This window comes from Bos taurus, chromosome 12 (genome assembly GCF_002263795.3).
Source record: "Bos taurus isolate L1 Dominette 01449 registration number 42190680 breed Hereford chromosome 12, ARS-UCD2.0, whole genome shotgun sequence".
NCBI classification, from domain to species: domain Eukaryota; kingdom Metazoa; phylum Chordata; class Mammalia; order Artiodactyla; family Bovidae; genus Bos; species Bos taurus.
The window spans coordinates 34,120,886-34,143,082 of NC_037339.1; the positions used below are offsets into that span (position 1 = coordinate 34,120,886).

The 22,197-nt window shown below is 45.1% G+C and overlaps 1 protein-coding gene and 1 long non-coding RNA gene across 3 annotated transcripts in view; one reads left to right on the plus strand and one right to left on the minus strand.

Moving 5' to 3' along the window:
* SPATA13 (spermatogenesis associated 13) overlaps nucleotides 1-22,197 on the plus strand; it is a 290,432-nt gene that overhangs the window by 119,795 nt on the left and 148,440 nt on the right. The window lies entirely within an intron of this gene.
* Nucleotides 5,137-9,373, minus strand: LOC132346767 (uncharacterized). Its single transcript, XR_009496716.1, has 3 exons — nucleotides 8,657-9,373; nucleotides 7,687-7,890; nucleotides 5,137-5,853 (listed from the first exon to the last, which is right to left on the minus strand). It is a non-coding gene; the product is annotated as an uncharacterized lncRNA (long non-coding RNA).

Consider the following 22,197-nt stretch of genomic DNA (forward strand, 5'->3'; position numbering starts at 1 on the left):
TCTGCCCTCTACCCATCTCCCTCCTTTGACTGATCAGATCAAATCAGTCGCTCAGTCGTGTCCGACTCTTTGCGACCCCATGAATCGCAGCACGCCAAGCACTTAGAATAAGATTCTGTCAGTCACCCTGGTAAGTTTTGTTGTTATGAGCAAACAACTTGGGGCATTGCAGCAGATTGGAAAGCTTTCTGCTGTGGGATAAATGGACGGTGACGAGATTAATTAAGTACCTTATCAGAAACTAAGGTAAAGGATTAGACGTGCTGCTCGACCCCAGTCACTCACCTCACTGCCGTGGCATGTCTCCTCGCTGTCTCAAATTGTGTAAAATACCCCAGAGGCCCACTGTCACCCTGCAGATGCAGAGACGGGCAGGAGGGGAAGTCAGGGTTGCCGTGTGCATCAGCACCTGGGGATTTGAGCCCCGTCGGCCCTGGGATCCATTAGCTCTGATGAGCCATATGTCATCTCAGAGGGGAGCTGCCCCTCAAATTTGCAATTAGATCTGGGACTTGGCCGACGACCTTGATGTCACAGAACATCAATCACACTGGGAAGTGGCTCGTACAATGTACCGTGAACCATTTCCATATACCGTGTACCATGTACCACGTACTGGTATACTGTGCACTGTGTACCATGTAACACATGCCAAGGAGCCCGAGTCGTCTTCTGGTTTCTGTGGGGCTCAGGGTCCAAGGCACCGGTCAGCTTTGCACTTGGCTTTGTGCTCTGGCGGGCTGTATTGACGGGTCTCATGTCTCTAAGTCTTGTCTCCCTCCAGAGAGTAGACCAGCCTCTTGAGGGCTGGATAGCCAGCTCCAGCAGCCCTCCTAGTGTCTCCTGGAAACATCCTTGCCGCCCCCCTTCAGTTCTCCAACACCCCCTCTGTCATCTGCCAGCCCCCAGGACGTTAAGGAGGGAAAGTCCTAGTTCTAGATAAAGAGGAATAAATTTGGTTTTACTCATTTTTTCCTATTATAGCCTTGGTGCTGTGCTAAGTACTGTGATCATAAAAATGAATGAAAACACCAGTTACTCTGTGTGCTCCATTATGCTCTCGCCATTGTACTGGCTGGCATGATGATTTGACTTGTTTCAAGTGAATCTATCCATAAGGTAGACACCACTGTGTTGCTGTTTTTTTTTTGGACATGAAGTTAAGGAATGCGTTAGTCGTACAAAGTTCACTAATCGTCTGTAGAAGACCTGTCTCTTGTTTTATTTTATTCTTTTGTTCTACTTTATCCCCAGTCCCCGCCCATGAACCTTTCTCTCCCATCCTGTAAGCAACCTCTCCTCTCCAGCGTGCTCAGCACATGTCCTTAGATACCTCTTTGAAAAATAGGAAGAAAAAGAAAAATAGGGTGTTGTTCTATGTATCAGAGAAGGCAATGGCACCCCACTCCAGTACTCTTGCCTGGAGAATCCCAGGGACAGGGGAGCCTGGTGGGCTGCCATCTATGGGGTCGCACAGAGTCGGACACGACTGAAGTGACTTAGCAGCAGCAGCAGCAGATCCATGTATGTAGACAGTTTCAATCGACATCATTATTATTGTGCTGTGAATCTCATCCTGTGACTAAATTCTTAGAAAACAGCATGCTGTGTTTGCTGTGTTAACACAGCCCCACAGCACCCCAGCTTCTTCCTCTGTCTGCTTCTCAGCCGTTGCCCAGGTAAACCCCAGGTTGCTGGCCATGAACACTCCTAGATCACCTGGCCTTGTGCCAGGGCTGGTGCTCACTGGGGTTTACGGGTCAGAGGTTGTGTGCTCATCTGTCTTCACTGAGCGCCACCACAGCACCCTCAGCCAGCCCCACCATCTGTGCATTATTGGGTGGGCATCTAGAACAGTAACAATCTTAAGGTCACTGCTGTTTGTTGAGCACCTGCTGTCTGCCAAGCTCCGTGGCAGCTGCTTCACATGCAGTATCCAAAATACCTGCAGTTTTACAAGGCGTGCACGAGCATCAGCTGACAGGTGAGGACAGACATACAGAAAGGCTGAGCTCCTCCCCTGGGACACGCAGCTCTCCCTCCGCAGGGCAGGGTTTGAGCTGATGTCAGGCCCTGGTGCTGGGCTCAGTGGGGTTTGAAAACCAGGGATTAGTGGTGTGCTAGATCTGTTCTATTGAAACAGCATGACTAGCTGTTATTAGGGAGTGGCTACATTGATGGGGAAGTCACCTTGGGATGCCCAACAATCTTGGCAGAGTTTTGCCCAGATAGTGGGTGCTCAGAGAACCATGGACATGTTTATGCTCAACTGCAATAGGCTTCCCTGGTAAAGAATCTGCCTGTAATGCAAGAGACCCGGTTTGATCCCTGGATCAGAAAGATCCCCCAAAGGGAATGGCTACCCACTCCAGTATTCTTGCCTGGAGAATTCCATGGACAGAGAAGCCTGATGGGCTATGACTAGTCCATGGGATGGCAAAGAGTCAGATATGGCTGAGTGACTTTGAATTAAAAAAAAAAAAAAAGTGGAAATAAAACTGAGATCTTTGCATTACTCTCACATAAATGCAACAGCACTAAAACTAAAAACTTAGCCTTTAAAAATTGTGAACCACTGTGTTGGTACACCTGACACATAAAATATTGTACATTAACTATACAGCAATAAAAAATTTTTTTTAACTGATCAGTGGTCTCAGTATGGAAAGGCTGTATTTTCTGGAGACCTGTTTAATTTATAAGAATAACATTTTCATACAATTTGTTCTCAGGGCTTCAGAGAATAAATCTAAATGCCTAATGATTGTAATTGCCCAAGCCTCTGAATGAAGGTGGACCCAAAATTACAGCTTCTACTTGGTGAAAACTAATCTGTTTGATAAGAAATGTCACAGCTGCCAAGACTGATGAGGCAGTTTCTCCAGCCTCAGGGTGCTTCCAATCCGGAGAGAAAGGCATCAGTGAATAATCTGGGGACCGAGCAAGTTCTGCACCAGCAGATGGAGAGCCTCCAAGGAACAAGACAGAGACAGGCACCCAGCAGGAAACCCGGGGGACAGGCGACAGCTCCCGGCATCTGGCAAAGGGTACCTGGCCTGGGTGCCAGCTCAGCTCTGCCTCCCTGGGCAGCGAGAGCCCCGGACCACAGACCACAAGCATGCAATAGGGTCAAAGTGGAATATGCCCGACTGGGCCAAGGGCGCCTGGCCCTCTGGGACCGAGCAGCCAAGGTTGGCGCCAGCCTTAGGGGGATGATGATGTCCTGTCTGCTCTCGTCGTCTGCTCAAAGAATAATATCCCAGGTATCAGGGGAGCTCACTCATTAATCAGAGTGGATTAAAACTCTGCTTCCCTCTGGTCTCTCCTGCACAGGCTGCTTGGGAATTCGGGAGTCGCTTCCTGGCTTGAAAAACCAAATTCAGCCCAGTGCTGATGCTTGGGCTACAGACTGCTTCTACTCACTGCTTTAGAGCTTTATTAAGTTCTAACTGCTCCTCTCCTGGCCGCTCCACCCTCCTCCCTGGCCCAGCAGCCTTGTCCCGAGTGCACATAACTTCCTGACACTTTCTGTAAAGTGGGGCTGGGATCTGATGAAGGATTTCAGGGGTTTCCACAGCAACATGGGGTCATCAGTGCAGTTTACAAGAGTCTACAGCACTGTGCCCACCATTTGGGTTGTCTGCTCAGAAAACTGAAGGTTCTGGTTGATTTCCATTTAAGAAACATCTTTCTCCCACTCCTCCTGCTTCTTGGAAAGAGAGAGAGATATGGGGTGGGGTGGAGTAGGGAGAGGGAGGGAAGAAGAAAGAGAGAGAGAAAGAAGAAAGGATGGTGGGGGGGAAGAACTGTGCCTGGAATTGTAATGAGCTCACAGACCTGTTCCTAATTGTCTCTGTAACTTAGCAACATGCTGGATGAAAGAAGAAAGGAGGGAACAGTTTCAATTCACTGGTAGGATGTGGGTGGAAACAAGGGAACAGAGCACCAGGCACCCAGGTACAATAAAGAGGCGTGCAGTTCGGCTGCTTTTGAGAAACCATGGGGGCGCAGAGCTGGTGCACGGGGGATGGAGGAGTTGCTCACAAGGATACCTTACAGTTGGTGGAATGCCCAGGAAGGGAATCTGCACCCTTCTCTGTGCTTCTAAACATGTGCAGCAGCTATGGTCTACCTAACAGTGGGTTCTGGGGCCCCGGAACCCTGACCTGACCCCTGGCCCTCTGACACCTCCTCCCTCATCCCCGTCTGATCAGTCTCCAAGTCCTGAGTCTCTGCTTAGCTTGGTTCCTGTTGATTTCTTAAATGCATTGAAGGACTATCTCCTTCCTTGGAGACTTCATGGAAATTGCTGGCTTATTGTTCTTATGGGAAGAAATGCAATCCACAGTTCTTTAGCTGTAGATGAATTTCTGATCACCTAGGGCCTGTTGGTGGTCAGTTCAAGAGTTGCCACGGTCAGGTTTCAAATGATTTTGAACACCACCCTAAAACCAAGAGATTTGACTGATTTCCAGTGGAGAAGTCACATGAAGGTGGGAGGAAGCTGAGCTTGACCACAATTTATGAGAAAAAAGTTTGGGGATTTTGTTAAATTGGAATTAAGTATAAAACCCAGAGACTCTGATTCTAAGAATGGGTCAGATTCCCACCCAGTTACACTTATGTAAACATCTCTGTTTGGACCTGCACCTGTTTTCCATTCTAAACCTACATGTGGCAGCTGCCTTGCTGGGTCTAAATGGGGTCTCACACACACATATCTGCTTTGTGAATGGGATTTGATGTTGATGGAACTTCCACTTCTGTAACTCCAGTCTCATCTCTGTCCCAACCATCAGAATCGTGTGTCTAACTCTATTGACATCTCCGCCTGGATGTCCCAACAGCCTCAACATCAGCTGTCGGAAGCGAACTTACATCCGCACGAGCGTGAGCTCTGCTGTCTCCTCTCTCTCTGTAATGGTATCACCACCCCAGCCTCGACCTGACACCTCCTCCCTCACCCCCATCCAATCAGTTTGCAAGTCCTGCTGAGTCTTTGCTTGCCTTGATTCCTGTCGATTCCTTAAAAGCATTGAAGGAATATCTCCAGGCTTTTTATAAGGAGCTCTCTGTATGTTGGGTCATGCTTTCAGCACTCCAGCAGACGGTTTACATCTCTACCTCAGCCACCTCTCCCTGCTTGTACGCAGTCTGTCAGCCAGAGGTGAGAGATTAGACCTTCTAGGACTCTGCTGCGACAAACACACAGCCCTGCACATGCGTGTGTCCTTCTAGATTCTCCGTAACGTGTCACAGCTTTACAAAGCCCCCTGTAGACATCACATTCCCCAGAAGTTCCATTTTTTTGTTCAGCTTCTTGTTAATCTCAGTGGTTTCACCACCTCAAGGGGCCACCATGTTAAACACTTGCCACAGTTTGTGTTTGATACATGCCCTGGGGATACAGCTTCTTCTGCCAAAGTTGCTTTGAAGGAGACCGAATAAATGCAAACCCAGAGAATGGAGCCTTTCAGGGAGCTTCCATGGCACCATTCTGCTGCTAGGTTTTCCTGTGGCTGTTAGCTCCCAAGGCTACCGTGGAGGTGAGGTTGGATGGGGACAAGACAAGCTGAGACACCACAGAGCTCACTGCTCCTACTGAGATTCAGTCATATTCCTTGAATAAATACTTTAGAAATTGTGAACCTTCTATTTGCAGTCTTCTAAAAAGGGAGTTTTGGACAAATTTGTCCATTTCTTATTGTTTTTATGGAGGTCTTTGAAGGCCCTTACCCCACTATTCTGCAAGTTGCTTCTCCAATACTGACCTTTTTAAAGAGCTCTTTAGAGACTGTGCCTTTCCTCGAGCAGGAAATCATAGTCCTGTGGTGTTTGGGGCACTGGGCAGTCCTAGAAGGGAGGCAGTTTTAGGAAGGGGATGCTTAGGCCCTCTGGGAAGAGTTAAAGCATTAGGTGTTTGTTTCATGTATTTATCTCATCCCCAGTAGACTTATTTTTTTTTTTCTATTTTTTTTTAAAATTTTATTTTATTTTTAAACTTTACATAATTGTATTAGTTTTACCAAATATCAAAATGAATCCGCCACCGGTATACATGTGTTCCCCATCCTGAACCCTCTTCCCTCCTCCCTCCCCATACCATCCCTCTGGGTCGTCCCAGTGCTCTAGCCCCAAGAATCCAGTATCGTGCATCGAATCCCAGTAGACTTTTATTACTTCCTTGCTATTGAATGATTCTAATCAGTATTACCTGAATGATAAGATTGTGGTTTAGATTTTCAAAGTAGATGAGCCAATGAGAGGCAGAAGTTTTAAAATAGTGTTGAGGCCTCTCACTTTCTGAAATGGCCTACAGTCTGTGCAAGGGGTATCTCTCTAAATAAATCTGCTTCTTTGAGAAACAAATCTATCACTTTGTCTCTCATGAAACTTTTTCTATGACAAGATGCATGACCCACCAGGAAGGACCATGAGTGATTGGCCGGAGAAATTAACATGCTTATGGGGAAGACTAGCAAGAGTTAGGAAAATGGTTTAAAGAAGCCAAGAAAAGAAGGAAGAGTTAGAACTGCATGACAGAAAACACCCAGGAAGCAGAGGTTGTAACAGTTAAGAAAGGAGAGAGGAATTTAGTATCTGGTTTGTGTTTCACTCTTGTGCTTATTGGAATATTAAGTTGCTTATGAGAAGAAACTAGGAATTCCATGAAGTTCTTAGAGGGTGGTTGTCAAACTTTAGAGTGTATAAAATTCTGGTAGGGTGACGACTAAAAACCAAATCCCATGTCCTAGATGTTGATTTATTGGTACAGGGAAAGACCCAGGAAGCTGCATGGTAACAAGCACAGTTTGTGTGTTCACGCAGTCCCGTAAGTACTACGACCACAACCTGGCTCCTCTGTATGTCTGTCCTGTATTTTAATGTTCTAGACTCTGGTTCTTAAAGCAGGTAGGCTTTTCCTAAAATTGTAACATTTAAAAAAGTTTAAAGTGTTTAAAAGAAACCTCTCTTATAGTTTCCTCCTGGCCACCAAGCCAAAGCTCCTCTTGCTTCTCTGTGACGTGGCCTCTTTCCACCACTCTTCCATTTAGCAGAAGAGAAGTCAACCAGACCTCAAAGAGCATTTGGGCCAGACTTTCTGCTGTCTTCAGGATATATCTGAAATGTGCGCAGACTTTGCATTTCTGTTGCAGCCATTTAGCAACTTTTCCTTCTGAGGTCCATCTCATTTTGGGGTAGTCATGTTACCTGATTATGGACCTAGATCACTAACCACAAGGTCTCTTTTAAAATTGGCAAATTGCTGTAGTGTTTTTGCATCTCCAGTGGCTCAGAACAGTGGATCCTGGTGAATAGACAGCAAATTACAGCATTTCTGACTTTCATGCAATTCAGGAAGGATGAATAGCTGAGTGAACCCAAAGATGCTTATTTTCACTCTTTATAAACTATATTACAAAACTAGGCTCAGTCATGAAGAGAAACGTCAGATTCGCACTGGAGTCTCCCAGTGGGGCAGCAGTTTTCTTTTATAATAAAAGAAAAAAAGATTTAAAGGAACCTAGGAGTACCTCATCAGAGCACTGTGCCTCTGACAAGATAATTTCTCCTGATTTACGATCTTTCCATTTCCTGGCCAAGCCTTTTTACTAAGTGACATGTGTGTCCCCCACTGCATTAACATTTAAGAAGATTGCACTCGGTTCACTCTAAGGTACCAACCTGCTCTCTAAAGGAGAGAAAAGCGACTTTCCATTTGCTCCTGCTGTCAGCTCATGCACTTCGTTTTCAGACGATTCTGCTTTTCTGCAACTCACGTGTCTGGAAAAGCGCTGCTGACGGCAGGTTCTCAGCCCTCCTCTAAACTCTCTCCAGGAGAGCATGCAGTGTGTGGAATTCCTCCCGTGGTGCTGGTAGGATGTTCTGCTGGAGACACACAGAGAGATGACTGATTGTATTCAGCCCTCTCGAATAGTCATTTATGGGATGTCCTTGGTGGCCCAGTGGTTAAGAATCTGCTTGCCAGTGCAGGGGACATGAGCTCGATCCCTGGTCCCAGAAGATCCCACATGAAGAGGGAGCAACTAAGCCCGTGCGCCACAGCTCCTGAAACCTGCCTGCCCTAGAGCCTGTGCTCTGCAACAAGAGACGTCACCAAAATAAGCCTGAGCACCGCGACGAAGGGTAGCCCCCACTCACCAGAACTAGAGAAAGCCCATGTGCAGCAACAAGACCCAGCACAGCCAAAAATAAATAAAGTCACTTACAAAACCTGAGCCCCCGAGAATGCATCCCCTGGAGAAGAATGAGAGAGTCGCAGAACTGCAGGGAGCAAAGCTGGGGATGAACTTTGATTTTTCAAATCCCCCAGTTCTGCTTTCTCTTCAAAAGCCTCTGTCTAGTCCAGGACAGAGTTCTGTTTTCCCCAGAGCTCCCTGTCTGTGCTACCCACACTTCTCACCTTTGCTGATAAGATTCACCCTCCTGCCAAGGGCCGCTAGTGTTTGAGCTGGTGTTTGGATGGTAATTTAAAGGGTACATTTGTGCTTTCTCTTGATATAAATTTCCACTGGACTTCACAGCATTGAGAAGGGGAAAGCATCTATTTGGTGTGACCAGTGGCATCGCAGCGTCATTACTGAGACCCATGGCCACCATTCGAGGGCACGAGTGACATGAAATGAAGACTCACCTGACCCTTTCAAGGGAAATCCACGTCCCTGTGGGCACCTGGGAGAACCCGCAGCAGGTGAGGCCTGACTTTTGGTGCCTCTGCTGCTCTGCGTGGCCGTGGCCCCTCAGGTTGCCCCTCACTTGGGGCCCTGGGCTCCCGTGCACACTCGCTGTAGAGCTGCTGCCCCCGTGGGCCAGTGCCCCTTACCACAGAGCCACCCCCGCCCACCGCTCCCTTCTGTTCCTTGGATTAATCTGATGTCCTTTCACATTTTAAAAGCCGTTTTTTCTCTGGCTGTCATATTACACGCCTATTAGAAAATCTTCAAGAATACAAAGAAATCCATTGCTGACTATGAACATCTGACTCTGGTTTGCCTGCTGAAACTGCCCTTGCTTCTCCCCGCAATCTCTTCTCTTCTTCACCCCTCTTTCCTTCCTTTTTCTCGTCTATTCCTTTCTTCTGCACCCCTTTCTCTACTCACACTCACAAACACACAGGGTTTTCAAAAAATGCTCTCACAGTTGACACATTGTGACATCACGATGAATATATATTCAGTCTCTTCTGGCCCCCTTTCCTGGCTCACAGCTTCTGAAACCCAACCCTCTGTAGAGTTTTTGTTTGTTTGTTTTGGTAGCTAACGAGATGACCTGTGACTGGGGTATCCTGGGGAGCCTCAGAATGGGGACTGGTCACCAGGGGAAACCATCTGACTGAGGGTTAGAACATCAACTCCACACCAGACCTCCAGGGAGAAGAGAGGGACTGGAGTTGAGTTAACCACTAACGGCCATTGATTTGATCAGTCCTGCCCGGTAACGAGGCCACCATGTAAATCTCTAAGGTATGGAGTTTGGAGAGTTTCCAGTTTGGCGGGGCTGCTGGGAGAGGGGTGAACACAGAGGGTGGGGCTGAGAGCTCTGCATCCCTCCCCTGTGTCTTGCCCTGTGTTCTTGTCCATCCAGCTATTTCTGATTATTTATAAATAAAGCGGGAATGCTGTGAGTAGGCCATGTTCCTGAGTTCTGTGAGCTGTTCTAGCCGATGACTGAAGCTGAGGGGTGGCAGGGGAGTTTAGGAGCCTCCAGTTTATCAACAAAAGCACAGGTGACAGCCTGCACTCAGTGGGGTGTAGTCTTGTGAGACGGAGCCTGTGAGCAGTGAGGTCTGTGCTCACTCCAAAGGGACAGTGTCAGAACTGAATAGAGTTTCAGACACCCAGCTAATGCTGGGAAGCGGTCAGCATGGGGAAACCCCAGGGATAGTTACGGAGGGCAGAGGAGGAGATGGGCTTCTGTTACACACCACTCATCATGGGTGTGCCATTAGCGTCCTCTGCTTTGATAAGTGCGTGCCTGGGTGTGTTTGTGCTAAGGCGCTTCAGTCGTGTCCAACTCTTTGCAACGCTATGGACCGTAGCCCGCCAGGGTCCTCTGTCCGTGGGATTCTTCAGGCAAGAATACTAGAACAGGTGCCATTTCCTCCTCCAGGGGATCTTCCTGACCCAGGGATCGAACCCACATCTCCTGCATTGGCAGGTGGGTTCCTTACCTCCAGCACCGCCTGGGAAGCCCAAGTAGTTGTTCTCAATTGCAGAACCCCTGCTGCACTTGAATTCTTTTCATGTTGAAGTGCCTACCCATGATTTGTTTATTATTTGCTGTCTAATTTAATTTTTTTGTTTCTATAACCCTGTTTAATACTTCTATGTATTCAGTTCAGTTCAGTTGCTCAGTCGTGTCCGACTCCTGGCAACCCCATGAATGGCAGCACACCAGGCCTGCCTGTCCATCACCAACTCCTGGAGTTCACTCAAACTCATGTCCATCGAGTCGGTGATGCCATCCAGCCATCTCATCCTCTGTCGTCCCCTTCTCCTCCTGCCCCAATCCTCCCAGCATCAGAGTCTTTTCCAATGAGTCAACTCTTCGCATGAGGTGGCCAAAGTATTGGAGTTTCAGCTTTACCATCAGTCCTTCCAAAGAACACCCAGGACTGATCTCCTTCAGAATGGACTGGTTGGATCTCCTTGCAGTCCAAGGGACTCTCAAGAGTCTTCTCCAACACCACTGTGTATTAAGGTACTCTATTTTTTTATTGTGGTAAAAAACACATATTAATATAAGTGAGAATTTACTATCTTGGCCTCTTCAAGTGTGCAGCACAGTGCTGTCAGCCGTGTACACACTGTGACACAGCAGAGCTCTGGGACTTCCCATCCTATAAACCTGAAAGTCTACACCCACAGAAAACCAGCCCATCCCCTCTCTCCCCAGCCCCTGGTAACCACATCCCCACTGCCTGTCTCTGAGTCTGACTTCTTCAATACTTCATAGAAGTGGAATCATACCACATTTGTCTTTTTATGATAGGCTTATTTCACTTAATACGTCCTCAGAGTACATCCATGTGGTGGCATATGACAAGATTTCCTTCTTTTTTAAGGCTGAGCAATATCCCACCGCATGGCTGTGCCCCGTTTTATTTGTCCATTCATCCGTCGATGGGCATTTGGGTTGTTTCCACTTCTTGGCTGCTGTTAACAGAGCTGCATTGTACATGGGAGTGGAAACACCTCTGTGAGATCCTGGTTTTGATTCTTTTGTATACATACCCAGAGTGCCGATGCCGTTCCGTTTTTAATTTTTTGACGAATCTCCACCACTTTCGCAGTGGCTGCAGCATTTTGCAGTCTCATGAAGGGCGCACAGGTTTCCCTTTCCTCTGCATCGTCACCAACACTGTCGTTTCTTGTCGTTTTGATGATGGCCATTCTAACTGGTATGACGTGAGGTCTCACTGTACTTTTGATGTGTGTTTCCCTAATGATTAGTGATTTCGAGCATCTTTTTACATGCTTTTGGGCTTTTGTTTATCTTCTTTGGAGAAATATTTAAGTCCTTCACTCATTTTTAAATCAAGCTATTTGTTTTTTTTTTTTTTTTATTGTTGAGTTGTAGGCATTCTTTATACATTCTGGATATTAACCCCTTATCAAATAAATGACTTTCAAATGTTTTCTCCCTAACTAAGCTGCCTTGTCACTCTGTTCATTTACCACACAGGTTTTTCCCCAGCTTTATTTAGATTAGTTGATGTATAAAATTTGTAAGTTTAAAGTGTACAGCATGATGATTTGATATATGTTGTTGTTGATCAGTCACTAAGTCGTGTCTGACTCCTTGTGACCCCATGGGCTGCAGCACTCCAGGCTTCCCCATCCTTCGCTATCTCCACAGAGTTTGCTCAGACTCAAGTCCATTGAGTCTGTGATGCCATCCAACCATCTCATCCTCTGTTGCCCCCTTAATATATTGTTAAATAATTACCTCAATAAGATTAGTTAACAGATGATTGCCATCTTGTATGTGGTGATAATTTTTAACAACTATTCTCTTAATAACTTTCAAGTATACAGAATAGTGTTATAACTGTAGTCATTATCTATTCATTAGATTCCCCAGAACTTACTCATCTTATAACTGGAATTCTGTACCCTTTGACCACCTTCCCCCATTAGTATCAGCCATTTAAATATACTTTCTGTCCCTTTCTCTTTTCCTTCTGAGACTCCTGTAGTAACATATATTGTTTCTTTGGATGGTGTCCCATGAGTCTTACAGGCTTCCTCATTTGTGTTTCATTCTTTCTTCTCCTCTGACTGCATAAGTCCACGTTACCTGCCTTCCAGATCACTGCTTCTTTCTTCTGCTCAGTCATGTCTGCTTGCACAGCTCTCCATTGAATTCTTCAGTTTGGCCATTGTATTCTTCAGCTCTAGGAGTCTGTTTGTTTTATTTTGATGTTTCTATTTTTCATTTTGTTCTTATATTACTTTCTAAATTTCATTTGGTTGTCTGTGTGTTCTTGTAGTTTACTAAATTTCTATAATAGGATTATTCTGAATTCTTCATCAGAGAGTTTATAGATCTCCATTTCTTCAGAATCAGTTATTGGAGCTTTATTGGTTTTGTTTGGTGCTGTCATGGTTGTCTGATCCTTTGTGATCCTTCATTCCTTGTGTTGGTATCTGTGTACATATATAATTGTATAAGTAAATATATACATACATTACACATGTACTGTACATTGTATATACATATCCAACAAAATTGGTAAAAAGAGATATTTCCCAATGGCAGGAAACATGCTTCCAAAGGTAAATGTCAGCTCAGCATCACTTTCAGAGCCCTTCCAGGCAGGGGCAGAGCAGAGGTCTTTCTGCCCCACCATGTTCTCTCCTTGGACCTGGGGTTGGCAAGGCTCTGCCCACACACAATTGAGAAAGAGGCAGTGTTCGGGTGGATCAGCTGAGTGCCTGTCTGGAGCCCTGAAGCCACGCTTTATGCCCCAGGACTGAGTGCCCTGGGCAGCCATCATGCACACAAGCCCGGTACCTGCTCAGGATCAGAGGAAGCAGTGTGTTTCCTTCTCCCAGAATCAGCACTTGCTGCCATCGCCCCTGTGTTCTCACGTTGTCCGGAGACCTGGGCCACAGAAAAGGCTTTCTTTACCCCTTTTAACTCATGCCTCCTCCCAGCACCTGAATAAAGGCAGGGGCTACATTTCCGGCATCACGTGAAAGACCACAGGCTCAGAGAAACGGGCCCATGAGTTCTCCAGGTGGGATTCAGGCGTGGCGTCTGAGGGGCAGGGAGGAAGGGTGGAGGAGGATTGAGATAAGGGTTCCCTGTGGAGAAGCCCATTCTCAAGCATACATCCCTTTACAGAAATTTTCATCCTTTTTTGCAGACACAGCACTGTCTCCAGAACTGCCATCTCCTCAGTCCTGTGGGGAGAAGATAGCAAAGGCGACCCCTTGACCCACGTGGCTGCAGGCCCAGTGTGGACTTCTGGTTGTTAGCTGAGGAGGAGTTGCTGCGTGTGGGGCTGACTCCAGCACTTCTCAGCGGTCACTTCATTTGTTTTCTGCAGCCTTTCAAATTTCAGTGGCCTTAAATAATCCTGCTGTATTTAAAAAGAACACACTGGAAGTGACCCTCTGTCTTAGGTCAGCTCTGCGTCAGCAGGTCCTCCACTTGCTCCTGATTTTCTCCAACAGCAAGAACACTCCCCACCTTACTCACAAAGCACAGAGCAGTCTCTCTAACAAAGACTTTTCATTCTAGAGTCTAACTAGATGTGATAGAGTTGAAGTTGATTATCTAATCGGATAGAATCTAAAAGTTCAGTTTATCAAAAAAAAAAGTAAGTATATCCATAGACTTTTAAGCAATCTGTTACTCTACTTAACACTTGCAGAAAGTTTTAAGGTATTTTAAAAAGTGCAACACAGTTCTGCTTTAGAACATGCCAAGTCCTTGATTATTGCCAGCTTTTCTACACTATTTAGGTTGTCAAATGTCACTGAGTTTATGATTATTTCCAAATAAGTTTTATACCATGCTTATAGCATAAACAAGGACAGCATCAATAATAGTGGCCGTGTGATGGTCATCGGCTCTGGGGCCGCCCCAGGCCACCCCCACACTCAGCCTGACGCAAGAGGGATGGGAGGTGGGGTTCCGTGTAAGCACCTTGTTTTAGAAATGCCTGTCCTCCTAAAGAGGATTCCTGCAAATCACTTTTGCTGAATTGAATTGAAATTGAAATTAGCTGCTGAGGTCCAAGTGAAGTCTAACCTGGGTGGATCAAGAACGTTTCTTTTTTTTTTTTTTAAGATAGAATTTTATTTTTGGGGCCACGCCACATGGCTTGTGAGATCTTAGTTCTCTGATAGCAGGCCTTTGGCAGTAAAAGCACAGAGTGCTAACCACTAGACCGCCAGGAATTCCCATACAACTTTTCTGATTTCAACTGCATCTCAGGCATAGACAGCTTTGCTGATAAAATCTGATGCTCCAGAAGAATGTTGTCACCCAGAAGCTCTCACTTCAATGTGAATTTTCACCAGGACTTTACTGGTTTTTCTGAGAGGTAATAAGTATAGATACAAAGGGCTGGGTCCTCCAGGTGCTAGAAATGTCCCCACCGAGGCCTGGGGACAGATGTGTCCTGTTTTTGTTTAATCTATGCCCTCATTGAAAATTTTTTATACAGAGCGGACACCTTACCATTTCATTGTAAAGACGCTATTATGCATCTTAAGAGATAAAGATCTAAAAGAAAATACGTAACCGTAATGCTATCTTATTCTAAATGAAATTGACACTGAAAAATAAGTTGTATTTTACTGTGTATCATGTATACTTCAGTTTATAAAGAGAGAGAGAAAAATGGACAGGATCAGAAGTTATTTTGGGGAGAGAGGAGAGGATAGAAAAGGAGTGAAGGAAAGGAAGGGGGTGGGAGGAAAAGGGGGGCTCTGCAGGTGTAGCCCCTGCACCTCCTTCTCTGTCTGTAAGTGGGAGCCTAGTTCTTCCTGCTTGGGGTTCTTGGGGGAGATTAAATGAGACAGTGCAACAAGCACTTGGTCCAGTACCTGCTGTATATCATGGGCTCAATAAACGGTAGCTGTTATTAATATTATTAACTATAGTTTATCCTTCATAGTTTTAAATAAAAGATTGAAAATAATGATAACCACCATTCACCATTTGCAGTCTCTTTGAGCTATTTTTATAAAAACAAAAGCCTTTTGGTGATGTCGTTGCTGATGCCTCGGGAGAAGAAAGCAGGTCATTGTTGGTGGCCTCAAGCTGGCCACACACACAGGTCTATTGACCTTGCACAGCTGGGCGGCCTGGAGCCCAGGACAGAGCTGGGTGCGCGGTGGGATGCGTTGCCAGGCACTGTCCTGGGAGCCCAGCACTTTGCTGCCTGCCCGCCTCCACCGCCCCCAGCAGCTGAGTGGACAGAGGAGTCAGTCCTGTCCCTAGTACCTGGGCTCAGATGTGTACTGAGTGTGAATGAATTCTTAGGAGACCTTCTAACTGTTGTCAAGGTCCAGACTCTGGAATCACATTCAGCTTGAATCCCACAAGGCCCGCTTAGCCATGGCTCCTTGGGCAAGTTGCTTGGCCTCTTTGTGCTTCAGTTGTTAATGTATCTTTAAGATAAAGATAATAATGGTGCCTATCTCACAGATTTTTATAAGAATTGAAAGAGTTCATAATCCATAGAGTATTTGGCATTGTGTACTGTGTTTGCCATTCTTATATTTTCTGTACAGCAGGTGCTATGGGTAATGGAAGATATAAATGTTGTGTTTTTAATGGTTTATAAAGGAAATCACTTATTTGAAACCACTGGAGACCAATATTAAGTGAGCGTGAAGTTGTCCAGCACATGTGTAAATGCTAAGGCGATTCCAGTGAGGAAAGGGCCCTGTGGGGCAAACAGTCTTGTTTTGAGTAGTATAAGGAGCAAATGGGGCCTTTTTAAGAAAGGGGTGTTTGATGTCTGACAAAAAGGGCCAGTTGATTTCACTTGATCTTAATTTAAAGGATCCTGCTTCCATCAGCCTATAAAATGAAGAATTCAACTCATTCAGTTTTTAAAATATGTTCTAATTTGACCATTCTGAAAACAGGCATGTATCCAGCAGTCCTTACAACACTTTCCCTTAAATACACATATGAAGGAAAAGTGTTTTATATAAACATGTGTATTTGAGCATCCTTGTCTTCATGGATAGGCGTCAGGCACAGGGACGATTGTTTCTTGGAAAGAAAAGACTTCATTTTCATCTACTCCTGTTTTCACTCATGGTGACAGTGCTGGGAGCCTGGGGAAGGCAAGCGTTAGATAAAGGTGTGTGGTCTGTGGACCAGGAGTCCAGCTGGATCAAGGCTCAGTGATGTACAACAGTGCTTTGCGCTTAGAACATATTCAGAAACCTGGTTTTAATATAGTAATTTGCTAGTTAATTACTGTTTGTAAATATCAGTACGCTTCCTCTGCTAAAGTCCTAATTTCCTGGCCTGGCTCTGACCCGCTTCTCCAGCTCCGTTTCTGTCCACTCCCCGCCATCAGCCTGTTGGCAACGACATGCTGTGCTGTGCGTACTCTGTCAGGCCTGCGCACCTGGTACTTCCTGTCTTTTTTCTACTATGATGTTGCCTTTGTGTCTCTTCCTCACAAACTCACAGATGTCATTTTAAAAGCTTCTTACTTGTCATCTTCTCTGCTCACACTTGTTTGCTCCCAGGCAGGAATTGCTGGTCCTCTGAATTCCCACAAAACATTATCTGTCCCTTCTTTAAGGTACTAACCGGATGGTTACAATGTTTTTACATGTCTTCTGCTCCGGGATGGGAGGCATTGTGGGATCTCCAGCACTAAGCACAGTGTGAGTAAAGTCAGTGCTTGTGGAAGCTCAGTAATATGGAAACTCAATAAATATATGATGAGGGAGCACTGGTTATTCAGTTCAGTTCAGTCGCTCAGTCGTGTCCAACTCTGCAACCCCATGAATCGCAGCACGTCAAGCCTCCCTGTCCATCACCAACTCCCGGAGTTCACTGAGACTCACGTCCATTGAGTCAGTGATGCCATCCAGCCATCTCATCCTCTGTCATCCCCTTCTCCTCTTGCCCCCAATCCCTCCCAGCATCAGAGTCTTTTCCAATGAGTCAAATCTTCCAATGAAGTGGCCAAAGTACTGGAGTTTCAGCTTTAGTATCATTCCTTCCAAAGAAATCCCAGGGCTGATCTCCTTCAGAATGGACTTGTTGGATCTCCTTGCAGTCCAAGGGACCCTCAAGAGTCTTCTCCAATACCACAGTTCAAAAGCATCAATTCTTCGGTGCTCAGCCTTCTTCACAGTCCAACTCTCACATCCATACATGACCACAGGAAAAACCATAGCCTTGACTAGACGAATCTTTGTTGGCAAAGTAATGTCCCTGCTTTTGAATATGCTATCTAGGTTGGTCATAACTTTCCTTCCAAAGAATAAGCGTCTTTTAATTTCATGGCTGCAGTCACCATCTGCAGTGATTTTGGAGCCCCCAAAAATAAAGTCTGACACTGTTCCCACTGTTTGCCCATCTATTTCCCATGAAGTGATGGGACCGGATGCCATGATCTTCGTTTTCTGAATGTTGAGCTTCAAGCCAACTTTTTCACTCTCCACTTTCACTTTCATCAAGAGGCTTTTTAGTTCCTCTTCCCTTTCTGCCATAAGGGTGGTGTCATCTGCATATCTGAGGTTATTGATATTTCTCCCAGCAATCTTGATTCCAGCTTGTGTTTCTTCCAGTCCATCGTTTCTCATGATGTACTCTGCATATAAGTTAAATAAACAGGGTGACAATATACAGCCTTGACGAACTCCTTTTCCTATTTGGAACCAGTCTGTTGTTCCATGTCCAGTTCTAACTGTTGCTTCCTGACTTGCATACAGATTTCTCAAGAGGCAGGTCAGGTGGTCTGGTATTCCCATCTCTTGAAGAATTTTCCACAGTTTATTGTGATCCACACAGTCAAAGGCTTTGGCATAGTCAATAAAGCAGAAATAGATGTTTTTTCTGGAACTCTCTTGCTTTTTCCATGATCCAGCGGATGTTGGCAATTTGGTCTCTGGTTCCTCTGCCTTTTCTAAAACCAGCTTAAATATCAGGAAGTTCATGGTTCACATATTGCTGAAGCCTGGCTTGGAGAATTTTGAGCATTACTTTACTAGCGTGTGAGATGAGTGCAACTGTGCGGTAGTTTGAGCATTCTTTGGCATTGCGTTTCTTTGGGATTGGAATGAAAACTGACCTTTTCCAGTCCTGTGGCCATTGCTGAGTTTTCCATGGATCACAGCCTTGCTTAATTCAATGAAACTATGAGCCATGCTGTGTAGGGTCACCCAAGACAGATGGGTCATGGTGGAGAGTTCTGACAAAATGTGGTCCACTGGAGAAGGGAATGGCAAACCACTTCAGTATTCTTGCCTTGAGAACCCCATGAACAGCATGTAAAGGCAAAAAAGTTACGACACTGAAACATGAACTCCCCAAGTCGGTAGGTGCCCAATGTGCTACTGGAGATCAGCGGAGAAATAACGCCAGAAAGAATGAAGGGATGGAGACAAAGCAAAAACAACACCCAGTTGTGGATGTGACTGGTGATTGAAGCAAGGTTCGATGTTGTAAAGAGCAATATTGCATAGGAACTTGAAATGTTAGGTCCATGAATCAAGGCAAATTGGAATTGTTCAAACAGGAGATGGCAGGAGTGAACATCAACATTTTAGGAATCAGTGAATTAAAATGGACTGGACTGGAATGGGTGAATTTAACTCAGATGACCATTATATCTACTACTGTGGGCAAGAATCCCTTAGAAGAAATGGAGTAGCCATCATAGTCAACAAAAGAGTTCGAAATGAAGTACTTGGATGAAATCTCAAAAACAGGGGCGGTCCTAAGATGGCGGAGGATTAGGACGGGGGGATCAATGGAACAAAATAGAAAACTCAGAGATAAATCCACGCACCTATAGATACCTTATCTTTGACAAAGGAGGCAAGAATATACAATGGATTAAAGACAATTTCTTTAACAAGTGGTGCTGGGAAAACTGGTCAACCACTTGTAAAAGAATGAAACTAGAACACTTTCTAACACCATACACAAAAATAAACTCAAAATGGATTAAAGATCTAAATGTAAGACCAGAAACTATAAAACTCCTAGAGGAGAACATAGGCAAAACACTCTCTGACATAAATCACAGCAGGATCCTCTATGATCCACCTCCCAGAATATTGGAAATAAAAGCAAAAATAAACAAATGGGACCTAATTAAACTTAAAAGCTTCTGCACAACAAAGGAAACTCTAAGCAAGGTGAAAAGACAGCCTTCAGAATCAGTTCAGTTCAGTTCAGTCACTCAGTCATGTCCGACTCTTTGCGACCCCATGAATCGCAGCACGCCAGGCCTCCCTGTCCATCACCAACTCCCGGAGTTCACTCACACTCACGTCCATCGAGTCAGTGATGCCATCCAGCCATCTCATTCTCTGTCGTCCCCTTCTTCTCCTGCCCCAATCCCTTCCAGCATCAGAGTCTTTTCCAATGAGTCAGCTCTTCGCATGAGGTGGCTAAAGTACTGGAGTTTCAGCTTTAGCATCATTCCTTCCAAAGAAATCCCAGGGCTGATCTCCTTCAGAATGGACTTGTTGGATCTCCTTGCAGTCCAAGGGACTCTCAAGAGTCTTCTCCAACACCACATTTCAAAAGCATCAATTCTTCGGCGCTCAGCCTTCTTCACGGTCCAGCTCTCACATCCATACATGACCACAGGAAAAACCATAGGCTTGACTAGACGGACCTCTTTGGCAAAGCTTGTGCTTATTCCAGTCCAGTGTTTCTCATGATGTACTCTGCATATGCAAATCAAAGCTACAATGAGGTATCACCTCACACTGGGCAAAATGGCCATCAAAGAAAAATCTACAAACAAAAAATACTACAGAGGATGTGGAGAAAAGGGAACCCCTTCAAAATGTTGGTGGGAATGTGAAATGGTGCAGCCATTATGGAGAACAGTATGGAGGTTCCTCACAAAACTAAAAATAGAGCTCCCTTATCATCAGGCAATCCTACTCCAGGGCATGTATCCAGAGAAAACTATGGTCTGAAAGGCTGCATCACTCCAACGTTCACTGCAACACTATTTATGGCATGGAAGCAACCTAAATGTCCATCCAGAGGAAGGGATAAAGGAGATGTGGTACATATACTCAATGAAATACTACTCAGCCATTAAAAAGAATGAAACGATGCCATTTGCAGCAACATGGACAGACTTAGAGATTGTCATACTAAGTGAAGTAAGTCAGACAGAGAAAGGCAAATACCATATGATATCACTTAAATGTGGAATCTAAAAAAAAAAAAAAAATGATATGAATGAACTTATTTACAAAGCAAAAACAGACTTACAGACATAGAGAACCAGACTTGTGGCTACCAGTGGGGAAGGGTTGTGAGGGGAGAAATAGACTGGGAGTTTGGGATTGACAGGCACACACTCAGATCGGATCAGATCAGTCGCTGAGTCATGTCCGACTCTTTGCAACCCCATGAATCGCAGCACGCCAGGCCTCCCTGTCCATCACCAACTCCCAGAGTTCACGGAGACTCACGTCCATTGAGTCAGTGATGCCATCCAGCCATCTCATCCTCTGTCATCCCCTTCTCCTCTTGCCCCCAATCCCTTCCAGCATCAGAGTCTTTTCCAATGAGTCAACTCTTTGCATGAGGTAGCCAAAGTACTGGAGTTTCAGCTTTAGCATCATTCCTTCCAAAGAAATCCCAGGGCTGATCTCCTTCAGAATGGACTGGTTGGATCTCCTTGCAGTCCAAGGGACTCTCAAGAGTCTTCTCCAACACCACAGTTCAAAAGCATCAGTTCTTCGGTGCTCAGCCTTCTTCACAGTCCAACTCTCACATCCATACATGACCACAGGAAAAACCATAGCCTTGACTAGATGAACCTTTGTTGGCAAAGTAATGTCTCTGCTTTTGAATATGCTATCTAGGTTGGTCATTACTTTCCTTCCAAGGAGTATGCGTCTTTTAATTTCATGGCTGCAGTCACCATCTGCAGTGATTTTGGAGCCTAGAAAAATAAAATCTGACACTGTTTCCACTGTTTCCCCATCTATTTCCCATAGTGGAGGTGATAGAATTCCAGTTGAGCTATTCCAAATCCTGAAAGATGATGCTGTGAAAGTGCTGCACTCAATATACCAGCAAATTTGGAAAACTCAGCAGTGGCCACAGGACTGGAAAAGGTCAGTTTTCATTCCAATCCCAAAGGCAATGCCAAAGAATGCTCAAACTACCGCACAATTGCACTCATCTCACATGCTAGTAAAGTAATGCTCAAAATTCTCCAAGCCAGGCTTCAGCAATATGTGAACAATGAACTTCCTGATGTTCAAGCTGGTTTTAGAAAAGGCAGAGGAACCAGAGACCAAATTGCCAACATCCACTGGATCATGGAAAAAGCAAGAGAGTTCCAGAAAAAAACATCTATTTCTGCTTTATTGACTATGTCAAAGCCTTTGACTGTGTGAATCACAATAAACTGTGGAAAATTCTGAAAGAGATGGGAATACCAGACCACCTGACCTGCCTCTTGAGAAATCTGTATGCAAGTCAGGAAGCAACAGTTAGAACTGGACATGGAACAACAGACTGGTTCCAAATAGGAAAAGGAGCACGTCAAGGCTGTATATTGTCACCCTGTTTATTTAACTTATATGCAGAGTACATCATGAGAAACGATGGACTGGAAGAAACACAAGCTGGAATCAAGATTGCTGGGAGAAATATCAATAACCTCAGATATGCAGATGACACCACCCTTATGGCAGAAAGGGAAGAGGAACTAAAAAGCCTCTTGATGAAAGTGAAAGAGGAGAGTGAAAAAGTTAGCTTTAAGTTCAACATTCAGAAAACGAAGATCATGGCATCCGATGCACACACTACTATATATAAAATAGATAACTGGTGAGGACCTACTGTATAGCATGGGGAACTCTACTCAATTCTCTGTAATAACCAAAATGGGGAAAGAATTTGAAAAAGAATAGATACTTGTATGGGTATTACTGAATCTTTTTGCTATATACCTGTAACACATCACTGTTACAT